This window comes from Tachyglossus aculeatus, chromosome 4, assembly GCF_015852505.1.
Source record: "Tachyglossus aculeatus isolate mTacAcu1 chromosome 4, mTacAcu1.pri, whole genome shotgun sequence".
NCBI lineage: Eukaryota > Metazoa > Chordata > Mammalia > Monotremata > Tachyglossidae > Tachyglossus > Tachyglossus aculeatus.
Genome location: NC_052069.1, coordinates 43,166,473 through 43,178,867, shown reverse-complemented (window position 1 = coordinate 43,178,867; position 12,395 = coordinate 43,166,473). Strand labels below are relative to the sequence as shown.

General features: G+C 41.4%; 1 protein-coding gene across 1 annotated transcript in view; it reads right to left on the bottom strand.

The window, feature by feature from the left end:
• The window catches only part of LRRC8B (leucine rich repeat containing 8 VRAC subunit B), an 88,723-nt gene that overhangs the window by 58,388 nt on the left and 17,940 nt on the right, over positions 1–12,395 (bottom strand). The gene's annotated exons all lie outside the window — the stretch shown is intronic.

Genomic DNA, 12,395 nt, shown 5'->3' with positions numbered 1-12,395 from the left:
AGCACCTAGGAGGAAGTGACCTTTATGAACACAGATGGCAAATCATCCATCATATTTATTGAGTGCTTACTGCGTGCAGAGCACTCTACTAAGGGCTTGGGAGAGTACAGCACCATAATATAACAGACACATTCCATGCCCACAATGAGCTCATCATCATCATCATCATCAATCATATTTATTGAGCACTTACTGTGTGCAGAGCACAGTACTAAGCGCTTGGGAAGTACAAGTTGGCAACATATAGAGACAGTCCCTACCCAACAGTGGGCTCACAGTCTAAAAGGGGGAGACAGAGAACAAAACCAAACATACTAACAAAAGAAAATAAATAGAATAGATATGTACAAGATAAATAAATAGAATAATAAATATGTACACAAATATAATATATATAAATATAAATATAATAAATATTATATTATAACAATATAATATAAATATAAATATAAACATAAATATATGCTCATAGTCCAGAGGGGGGAGACAGGCATTAATATAAATAAATTGTGGATATGTACCTAAGGGCTGCGGGGCCGGCGGGGAGCAGTGAATAAAGGTAGCAAGTCTGGGTGATGCAGAAGGGAGTGGGAGAAAAAGAAATGAGGGCGTAGTCAGGGAAGGCCTCTTTAAGGAGATGTGCCTTCAATAAGGCTTTGAAGGTGGGAAGACTAATTATTATACTCAGTTCTGCCTGAACTCAGGTTTTCACTATGTACTTTGGCTAAAATGTGAAGGCATAATTAGGCAACATTCTTTGAGCCTCAGTCAATCAGTAGCATTTATTGAACACTTACTATGTGCCCAGCATTGTACTAACTGCTTGGCAAAGTACAACAGAGTTGGTAGACATGTTCCCGGTCCACAACGAGCTTACAGTCTTAGAGCCTGTCTGAATACGGCTCGACATGGTGTTGAGATCATTTTTTTTATGGTATTTGCTAAGCGCTTACTGGGGTAGACCCTGTCCGGCATGGGTCTCACAGTGTAAGTAGGAGGGAGAACAGGTACTGAATCCCCATTTTGCAATTGAAGAAACTAAGGGACAGAGTCAAATAATAACGATAATAACAAAAATAATAATAATAATAATGGCATCTGTTAAGTGCTTACTATGTGCAAAGCACTGTTCTAAGTGCTGGGGAGGTTACAAGGTGATCAGGTTGTCCCACGGGGGGCTCACAGTCTTAATCCCCATTTTACAGACGAGGTCACTGAGGTCCAGAGAAGTGAAGTGACTTGCCCAAAGTCACCCAGCTGACAATTGGCAGAGCCGGGGTTTGAACCCACGACCCCTGACTCCAAAGCCCGTGTTCTTTTCATTTCATTCAATCGTATTTATTGAGTGTTTACTGTTTGCAGAGCACTGTACTAAGTGCTTGGGAAGTACAAGATGGCAACGTATAGAGACGGTCCCTACCCAACAACAGTATTCATGGAGACCCAAGTCATCTGCATCTAGGAAACTCTGTTCACATCCACGGTCTAGTGGACAGGGAATGGGTCTGGGATTCAGAAGGACCTGAGTTCTAATCCTGATTCTGCCATATGTCTGCTGTGTGACTTTGGGCAAATCACTTAACTTCTCTGTGCCTTAGTTACCTCATCTGAAAAATGGGGATTAAGGCTGTGTGCACCAAGGGGGATGGGGATTGTGTCCAACCTGATTAGCTTGAATCTACCCTAGCACTTTGAACAGTGCTTGACACACAGTAAGTGCTTAACAAATACCATCATCATTATTATTATTATCGTTACATTTCTGAACTGCCCGATGCTGCTCCTAGGCTTTAGCTCTTAATCAGTAGCTGAAAAGAGAAGGAATTGAAACAGCACATCACAGTCCTAGCCTCTTAAGTCCCCCTCTGAGCATCGTATTGTTTCATTCTCCACTGCCTGAGCGGTTGCTTCGGCACAGAAAATTGTCAGCCACAAAATGTAGGGCTCCCTTCCCCCACAAAATAAAGAACTAAAAGCTTTCAGGGTTTCAGGAAGTGGGGCTCTTAATTTTTGGGGCCTTGTGGGGATGGTAAATTGCAAAGGGTCATTTCCTGATTTCATTCAATGAAAAACAGATTTTAAAACACTGACTGGTCTATGTGAACCATTTCAGGAGTAATGGCTTCCAAAATGGAGAACAGATCTTATAAAAAGGCTAGAGAAACAACATTTGTGATAAGAACTGGGAACAGATCTTGCCGATCTTAAGCAACATGCATAAAAAATAGGCAGGTTTGTCCATAGTTCTTCTCGATCAATACCACTGATTGATGGATTCATTTTCTAGTCCATACTTCACCACCTCCCAAATCATTTTTCTAAAACCTAATTCTGCATGAGTTCACCCTATTCCTCAACTGCCTCCAATGGTTGACCAGTGACTGACCACTGACTTTTCAGATCTGCTGTAATACTCTGATACTCTTCTGTATCATGTACCACTTCCTCTAAGAGCACACGACAGAAATCAATCAATTGCATTTATTGAGCGCTTACTGTGTGCAGAGCACTGTACTAAGCTCTTGGGAAGTACAAGTTGGCAACATATAGAGACAGTCCCTACCCAACAGTGGGCTCACAGTCTAAAAGGGGGAGACAGAGAACAAAACCAAACATACTAACAAAATAAAATAGACTAGATATGTACAAGTAAAATAAATACAGTAATAAATATGTACAAACATATATACAGGTCACACAGGCCCAAGGTCACACAGCTGACAAGTGGCGGAGCCAATTACGTGATATTAAGCACTATTTAGATTATAGTACCACTGAGAGCCTCTACTTCATCTGAGAAGCAAATTTCTATCTCAGAGAGTACTTTTCTACAGCTCTCACTGCACGGACAACGAAAACAGCAAATCCAAAAAGCATTAGAAGGTACAAATACTAGAGTACACATCTGAAACATCCATCACTAGAAATATCCAATTATCAAATGAAGTCTCACTAGTGAAGAAACTCACCATGAAACATCTAATGGGTTTTAAGGAGGAAAATGCACATTTTTTAAGTGCCTTGTTTGGAAAAGAAGGTTATTAGCATGGCTTAATTTGGCTATTTACTGAACAGGGTCAGTAAAAAGATATTCATGTAGAGCTTTCCTGATTTATGACTGGGATAACCAATTCTTTTATTTTGATTAAAATGTTCCTCGGGACAACTATTAAGCAAGTGAAATTTTTAAGGACCAAGAAATCTGGCAGTACTTCAGAGCCAACTGTGGAAGATGAAATGTAAGCATGCGATTCAAATGGCAGGTCTGAATTATGACATGAATAAATCAGGTAGAGCTGACTCTAATACAAGCATGGATTTGCACCTGCAGAGCAAGTAAAGCAAAATTAGGGAGGAGGTGATGACCGGAAAATACATTTCCAGGAAAATATACATTGGGGAAGAATAAAATATTCTCTGGATTTATGGTAGGCAGCTCTCTGAATAGGGTATCTCTTCCCGGCATGTCATGGTACAACTATTTCCGTAAGAATTTGAAAACTAGAAGGCTCAATAAGTGAAATAAATGAAGACAGTGGAGCCATAGTTCTGTTTCTGACTGTCAAATTAGCTCTGACGAGTCCTGTTCATTCATTCATTCATTCGTATTTATTGAGCGCTTACTGTGTGCAGAGCACTGTACTAAGTGCTTGGGAAGTACAAATTGGCAACATATGGAGATGGTCCCTACCCAACAGCGGGCTCACAGTCTAGAAGGGGGAGACAGACAACAAAACAAAACATGTTAACAAAATAAAATAAATAGAATAAATATGTACAAATAAAATAAATAAATAAATGCAGTAATAAATTCATTCATTCAGTCGTATTTATTGAGCGCTTACTGCGTGCAGAGCACTGTACTAAGCACTTGGAAAGTCCAAGTTGACAACATATAGATACGGTCCTTACCCAACAGTGGGCTCACAGTCTAGTTGACTCCACAGTGCTTCACCTCTAAATGGGGATTTGTGAGAAGCATACAGAGAAAGGCACTGCTAACAAGTGTTAAAGAATTGCTAAATTGGGAAATCTGGGTAACAAACAAAAAGTATATTGAAACAAACGTTCACACTCAATAATTTGACTACCAGAGACTTTTCTTCATCCTGCCTTGCCTTAAAACTAGGTCCTTTCTCCAGTGGCACTTACAAAGAGTAGATTTATTAATAATTATGGTATCTGTTAAGCGCTTACTATGTGTCAAGCACTGTTGTAAGATTTAGTAAGATGCAGACCTGAGTTGGTCTTGAGGTTAGATGCTCATGGAAGCAGATTGTAAATTCCTTGAGGGCAGGGATCATGTCTACCACTTCTATTATATTGCACCCTCCCAAGGGCTTAGTACAGTGTTCCATACATAGTAAGCACACAATAAATACTGACGATTGATTGAGGGACACTGAGGAAGCTGAGGTTTGGGTGCTCTCTAACTCTTCCCAGACTTCTACTTCCTGAACTCTTCATTCATTGATTTGGAATTTATGGGACTCTTCTCCCTTTTCCTAGAGGAAAAACAGTTCACACCAGTGATCAATTGCTGCTTGTAGGATTGGCCAGGAGCTTGAAAAGCATTTGAGCAATTTCCCCACTAAGGGAGAAGTCTCTTTTCTCCAAGAAGCAATCAGCTCAAGTTCTTTAACTCAGATTCCTGGAATTCTGCATCACTGACAAAATGTCTAATGGGCCTGGTCCAATCCTTTCTAATTCAGAATTGCTGTTGAGCAAATACAATAACTTCATTTATTCCTGGAAGCCTCATGAAGATTTGTGTTCCTCAAATGATTAGTAAGGCATCCAGCTATTACAGGACACTTCCACTGCTCAAAACCGAACGGTGCACAGCAAATCTGCACCTTGTGCCTACTCTTCCTTGTTAATCTGAGGCTTGGGAAAAATTCCTGCAAGTCTTCAATGTGGCTTTTGGGAATTAGGGAACATTCTTCCAATGATATGAGACTACCTGCATTCAGAGTGATGTAAATAGAGGCCTTTCCCAACATGGCTCTTATGTCCTCTTGCCTTCTGTGTTGCTCTTGCTTTGCTCCCTTTATTCACCCCTCCCTTAGCCCCACAGGATTTATGTACATAACCATGATTTGCTTATATTAACACCTGTCTCCTGTGCTAGACCGTAAGCTCATACTGGGTAGACATGTCTACCAACTCTGTGTGTTGCCAAGTAGGACTTCCCAAGCACTTGGTACAGTGTTCTGCACACAGTAAGCGCTCAATAAATACGATTGAATGAATGAATTTATTACTCAGTTTATTTATTTTATTTGTACATATTTATTCTATTTATTTTATTTTGTTATTATGTTTTGTTTTGTTGCCTGTCTCCCCCTTCTAGACTGTGAGCCCGCTGTTGGGTAGGGACCGTCTCTAGATGTTGCCAATTTGTACTTCCCAAGCGGTTAGTACAGTGCTCTGCACACAGTAAGCGCTCAATAAATACGATTGAATGAATGAATGAACTCTGTTATACTGTACACCCCCAGGTACTTAGCAATGTGCTCTACACACCGTGTACCTTCTGGAAATATGACTGATTGATGGATGGATGCAAGGTCACACAAGGATGAGCTGTGTAACAGTGTTATCCCTATATTATGAGAACTTTAGGAGTATTCCCTTTTATTCCAGTGCTTAGTACAGTGCCTGGCACATAGTAAGGACTGACAAATACCATAAGTATCTTTCCCTCTTCCCTGCTTCTCTCTCCCGCCCTCCACAACCCTCTCTGATCATCTTCACTTAGTCTCCTTGCCCGCTCGCCCAATCTGCTCCTAATCTGTCACCACTGCTTCTAGCACATTGGCCCTGCTGCTTATATGCACTGTGTCATCTCTCTGAAAATTAAGCCAAGCAATGGGAATTATATATATAATTATATATTATATAATGTTATATATTATATAATATATACAATATATTATATACATATATATAACATATGCATATATATTACATATATGTACTATATATACACACACATATACATATATGTGTATATATATACAATATAACAATTGAATGAAGGAATATATATCACATATATATTCCTTCATTCAATCATATTTATTGAGTGCTTACTGTGTGCAAAGCACTGTACTAAGCACTTGGGAAGTACAATACATACACATATACAGAGAGAGGGACAGAGACTGATTTTTAGGTATTTAAATGCTTATTATGTGCCATTCATTCAGTCAATTGTATTTATTGAGCACTTACTGTGTGCAAAGCACTGTACTACACATTGGGTAGATACAAGCTAGTCAGGTTGAAGAAAGTCCTTGCCCCACATGGGGCTCAAAGTTTTAGCCCCCATTTTACAAATGAGGTGGCTGAAGAACAGAGAAATGAAGTGACTTGCCCATGGTCACACAGCAGACAAGTGGCAGAGTCGGGATTAGAACCCAGGTGCTTCTGACTCCCGAGCCCCTGCTCTATCCAATGAGCCATGCTGCTTCTCAGTTATATAAAAAAAAAACCTGTTTTCTTTTAAACTATTTATAAAACACAGTCTCAGTTGCTGCTCCTCCAGACCTGAGTGCTCTACTTCAGCACTTATGAGAAGCAGCGTGACTCAGTGGAAAGAGCCCGGGCTTAGGAGTCAGAGGTTGTGGGTTCTAATCCCAGCTCCACCACTTGTCAGCTGTGTGACTTTGGGCAAGTCACTTCACTTCTCTGGGCCTCGATTCCCTCACCTGTAAAATGGGAATTAAGACTGTGAGCCCCACGTGGGACAACCCTATCACCTTGTATCTCGGCGTTTAGAACAGTGCTTTGCACATAGTAAGCGCTTAACAAATGCCATCATTATTATTATTATTCCCACCTGCTACTGTTGGAATACACCAAAGCCCATGGTGCTACCTGACCTCCTTCCCCTCCCCATAGCACTTGTATATATTTGTACAGATTTATTACTCTATTTTACTTGTACATATTTACTACTCTATTTTGTTAATGATGTGCATCTAGCTATAATTCTATTTATTCTGACGACTTTGACACCTGTCTATGTGCTTTGTTTTGTTGTCTGTCTCCTTCTAGACTGGGAGCCCATTGTTGGGTAGGGACCATCTCTATATGTTGCCAACTTGTACTTCCCAAGCGCTTAGTACAGTGCTCTGCACACAGTAAGCACTGAATAAATATGATTGAATGAACAAACGATACTTGATCTTACTTGAATTTCCTTTGGCTCTTCTGCCATTTGCCCCCTGCCTTCTCACAATCTAATCCCAGCTCCCCCTCTTGTCTGCTGTGTGACCTTGGGAAAGTCACTTTACTTCTCAGTGCCTCAGTTACCTAATCTGTAAAATGGGGATTAAGACTTTGAGTTCCATGAGGGACAGAGATTGTGTCCAACCTGATGATCGTTTATCGATCCCAGTGCTTAGTACAGTGCCTGGCACATAGTAAGGGCTTAAAAAATACCATTAAAAAAATTGCTCTCAGGGCCTCCGATGCATGCTCACCGTTCTTAGTGTATAAGAGCTTGATACAGTAGGGAAGCAGCATGGCTCAGTGGAAGGAGCACGGGCTTGGGAGCCAGAGGTCATGGGTTCTAATCCTGACTCTGCCACTTGTCAGCTGTGTGACTTTGGGCAAGTCACTTCACTTCTCTGGGCCTCTGTTACCTCATCTGTAAAATGGGGATGAAGATGTGAGCCCCATGTGGGACAGCCTGATCACCTTGTATCCCCCCCAGCGCTTAGAACAGTGCTTTGCACATAGTAAGCGCTTCACAAATGCCATCATCATTATTATTATTATGTAAGTGCTCAATGAATGCCATTGGTTGATAAGAACCATCTGCACCCACTATATACTGCATGAGGCTTAACTGACAACAAAGGTCTATTCAATCAATCAATCGTATTTATTGAGCGCTTACTGTATGCAGAGCACTGTACTAAGCGCTTGGGAAGTACAAGTTGGCAACGTATAGAGACGGTCCCTACCCAACAGTGGGCTCACAGTCAGATCCCAATACATAGCGCTGACTAAAATGTACATTTAAGCCATGTAACTCGCTTGCTTTGCAAATGTAGAACACAGCTCTACTCCTTGTGCTTTAGTCTAAGGAGTTAATAATAATAATTTTAACAGTATTTGTTATGTGCTTACTCTGTGCCAAGCACTGTTCAAAGCGCTAGAGAAGATACAAGGTAATCAGGTTGTCCCACATGGGGCTCACAGTCTTAATCCCCATTTTCCAGATGAGGGAACTGAGGCACAGAAAAGTTAAGTAACTTGCCCAAAGTCACACAGCTGACAAGTGGCGGGGCCGGGATTAGAACCCACAACCTCTGGCTCCCAAGCCCGGGGTCTTGCCACTGAGCCACGCTGCTTCTCAGTGTCTGTGTCAGAGTTAAGTGTCTTGGTAATTATTGGGCTCGGTTAGGGTGACTGATGCACAACTCAGATTATTCAACGGAAATTGGTACATCCTCTCTTCCCTGTCTCACTCCCCGGTGAAAGTACCAACCACTGAGAAATGAGCAAAGGGTAGGAAGTGGAAAGAGAAGTGAGGGGTTTGGATAATTCACACGGTGGATAATCCATCCTGGAAAAATGCAGCATCAGGCTCTCGACCCTACTATTACATAAACTGAAGCAGCATGGCCTGGGGGTCAGAAGGTCATCATCATCAATCGTATTTATTGAGCACTTACTGTGTGCACAGCACTGTACTAAGCGCTTGGGAAGTACAAGTTGGCAACATACAGAGACAGTCCCTACCCAACAGTGGGCTCACAGTCTAAAAGGGGGAGACAGAGAACAAAACCAAACATACTAACAAAATAAAATAGAATAGATATGTACAAGTAAAATAAATAAATAGAGTAACAGATATGTACAAACATATATACATATATACAGGTGCTGTGGGGAAGGGAAGGAGGTAAGATGGGGGGATGGAGAGGGGGACGAGGGGGAGAGGAAGGAAGGGGCTCAGTCTGGGAAGGCCTCCTGGAGGAGAAGGTCATGGGTTCTAACCCCCCTCCGCCACTTGTCTGCAGTGTGACCTTGGGCAAGTCACTTCACTTCTCCGTGCCTCAGTTACCTCACCTGTAAAATGGGGATTAAGACTGTGAGCCCATATGGGACGGGGCTGTGTCCAACCTGATTTGTTTGTACTCCCTCCCCGCAGCACTTAGTACAGTGCCTGGCATGTAGTAAGTGCTCAACAAATACCACACCTGCCACACTCCCCAACAATTCTTTGCACTTCTCCCTCAAAAGCCCCTAAGAATCAGTTTAACACGGAGGACGTTCTCAAGCCTGAAATATAATATCCCCTTCTGGGAACTTCTGAAAAAAGTGTTGGGTTAGGGGTTTTTCGGATGAACTTCAGTAACTCCCTTAAGTGTTACAGGATCATGTATATATGTTTGTACGTATTTATTACTCTATTTATTTTACTTGTACATATTCTATCCATTTTATTTTGTTCTCTGTCTCCCCTTTCTAGACTGTGAGCCCACTGTTGGGTAGGGACCGTCTCTATATGTTGCCAACTTGTACTTCCCAAGCGCTTAGTACACTGCTCTGCACACAGTAAGTACTCAATAAATACGATTGAAGGAATCTAATGAAAGAATGGACTACAAAGGCATGTCTCTTTAAAAGTTAAAATAATCAAGTGTTTGACCATTTCTTTTTACCCCTCACAAAGCAAATTTACCCAGTAATCCATAAAACATCTCTGCAAGGCCAGTAACCACCATTTTACAGACTAACAGAAGGAGTTAGGTTTGCCTGTGGAAAGTCAGCGGCAGAACCAGGATGGGAACTCCAGTTCCCAACTCCCACTCTTGGGCTCAATCAGACCGTTTCATTCGCTCAAGAAGAGACTTACAAGGGGAGTCTTAGAGGAACACTTCAGAAGGAACAATTGGGAAACCAGGGAGCAAACCCAGGAAAACTTTCACAGAATCTTGAGCGCTAGTGAACACGATTCTTCCCAGATATTTAAATCCCCTTCCCGCTGCAGTGGCAAGTCATTATCTTAGTAGACAGTCACTCGGATTAAAACCAGTTCAATCTCCTGCTTATTCACTTTTCTCCTTCAAAAAACAAACAAAAAAAAATCACACTACTGAAAAACGGAATAAACCTGGGCAAAAGCTTGTCAACCTTTTTTCATGATTTGAATTGGCTTTGGCCCCACTCAGATCAGGTAGTAAGCTTTCCACAATAGCGAGCTTGTTATGTTGTTTCTTCCAGGCATCACATTCTGTAGCAGCGCAGCAATCATCGTCTTCAACGTCTGAAAGATTATTCTCTAAATAACCAACTTGCACTCAGTGAAGGGCTTTGGAATGGGGTAGTATTTGTCTTGTGCATTTGAAAATTTTGAAATTAAACATTCAGCAACTCCGAAGAGGAATGATGTCAAACTGTACTTTGTTCCCACCCTCTTTTTATAATTATTATTTGAATAAGCCCTTATTTTTAAGCACTTACTGTGTGCCAAGCACTGTATTTAAGTCCTGTGGTAGCTTACATGGGGTTCACAGTCTAAGTAGGAGGGAGAACAGGTATTGAATCTTCATTTTGCAGACGAGGGAGCTGAGGCACAGAGAAATTTAAGTGACTTGCCCAAGCTCACACAGCAGACAAGTGGCAGAGCTGGGATTCTTTACACTTTTAAAATACGGCTTTTTTCCTTTTAAATAGCTTTATCCCATAGTTGAAGACAAATATAAAGTCTGGACTGTGAGCTTGTTGTGGGCAGGGAATGTGTCTCTTTATTGTTATAGTGTACTCTTCCAAGCACTTAGTACAGTGCGCTGCATGCAGTAAGCGCTCAATAATTATGATTGAGTAAATCAATGAACAAAAGCCCAACGATAAGAAGCAGCATTGCAGAAACTGGAATTAAAGACAAAGCAAAAGAATTGTGTAGTTGCATTATGAGTCAGTTTATAAAATCCTGGCAATACCAGTGCAAATTAGGGCAGGCCATTCCACGGGAAGCATTATAAAGATTTAGTCTCTTCTGATGAATACAAAAAAACCCAGAAGGCTATTTTAAGCGAGAAATTATCTAAATTCTACTGGAAGTAATAGCTGGCCGAAGACAAAATAACCCCAACTGAAAAATATTTCTAGTTCAGGTGAACACCATGGACATATTCAAATTTACTCTGTTCTTCACAACAATCAATCGTATTTATTGAGCACTTACTGTGTGCAGAGCACTGTACTAAGCGCTTGGGAAATACAACACATTGTTTCAACTACACAACACTACTCTCCTTTATGGAACTCAGTCTGGGAGTACAGGCAGTGACAGGGGTGGGGAGTGCACAGAAGCCACAGGGAAATGAGGGAACAATATGAAGAGCTGTGACGAGGAAGGGAAGAATCCGTCAGTCAATCATATTTATTGAGCACTTACTGTGTGCACAGCACTGTACTAAATGCTTAGGAGTATAAATGCAACAGTAAACAGAGATTCCCTGCTTTCAACAACTTGTACTTCCCAAGCGCTTAGTACAGTGCTCTGCACACAGTAAGCACTCAATAAATATGATTGAATGAATGAATGAACAAGGGAGGGGGCAGTTAAAGGAGGGTAGAAGGGGTGGAGGTTAACTGATGGTATGGCAGAGTCACATATTGGTTTTATTTCCAAATTGTACTTTCCAAGCACTTAATACACTGCTCTGCACACAGTAAGTGCTCAATAAATACGATTGATTGAATGAATGAATTTCCAATGACGTTCAAAAAATCAGGGAACCTAACAACGTAAAGTCACCTATGTGGCTATCAATCAATCTAGACTGTGAGCCCGTTGTTGGGTAGGGACCGTCTCTATATGCTGCCAACTTGTACTTCCCAAGCGCTTAGTACAGTGCTCTGCACACAGTAAGTGCTCAATAAATACAATTGAATAAATAAATGAACAGTATTTACGGAGTGTTTACTGTGTGCACAGGACTGTATGAAGCAGTTGGGAGAGAACAATACACCAGAGTTCCTAGACACAATCCAGCTATGAAGCAGTGTGGCTCAGTGGAAAGAGCACGGGCTTTGGAGTCAGAGGTCATGGGTTCAAATCCCAACTCCGCCAATTGCCAGCTGTGTGACTTTGGGCAAGTCACTTAACTTCTCTGGGCCTCAGCTACCTCATCTGTAAAATGGGGATTAAGACTGTGAGCCCCATGTGGGACAACCTGATCACCCTGTAACCTTCCCAGTGCTTAGAACAGTGCTTTGCACATAGTAAGCACTTAATAAATGCTATCATTATGATGATGATGATGATGTTGCCGACTTGTACTTCCCAAGTGCTTAGTACAGTGCTCTGCACACAGTAAGTGCTCAATAAATACAATTGATTGATTGATTGATTGATGATGATGATC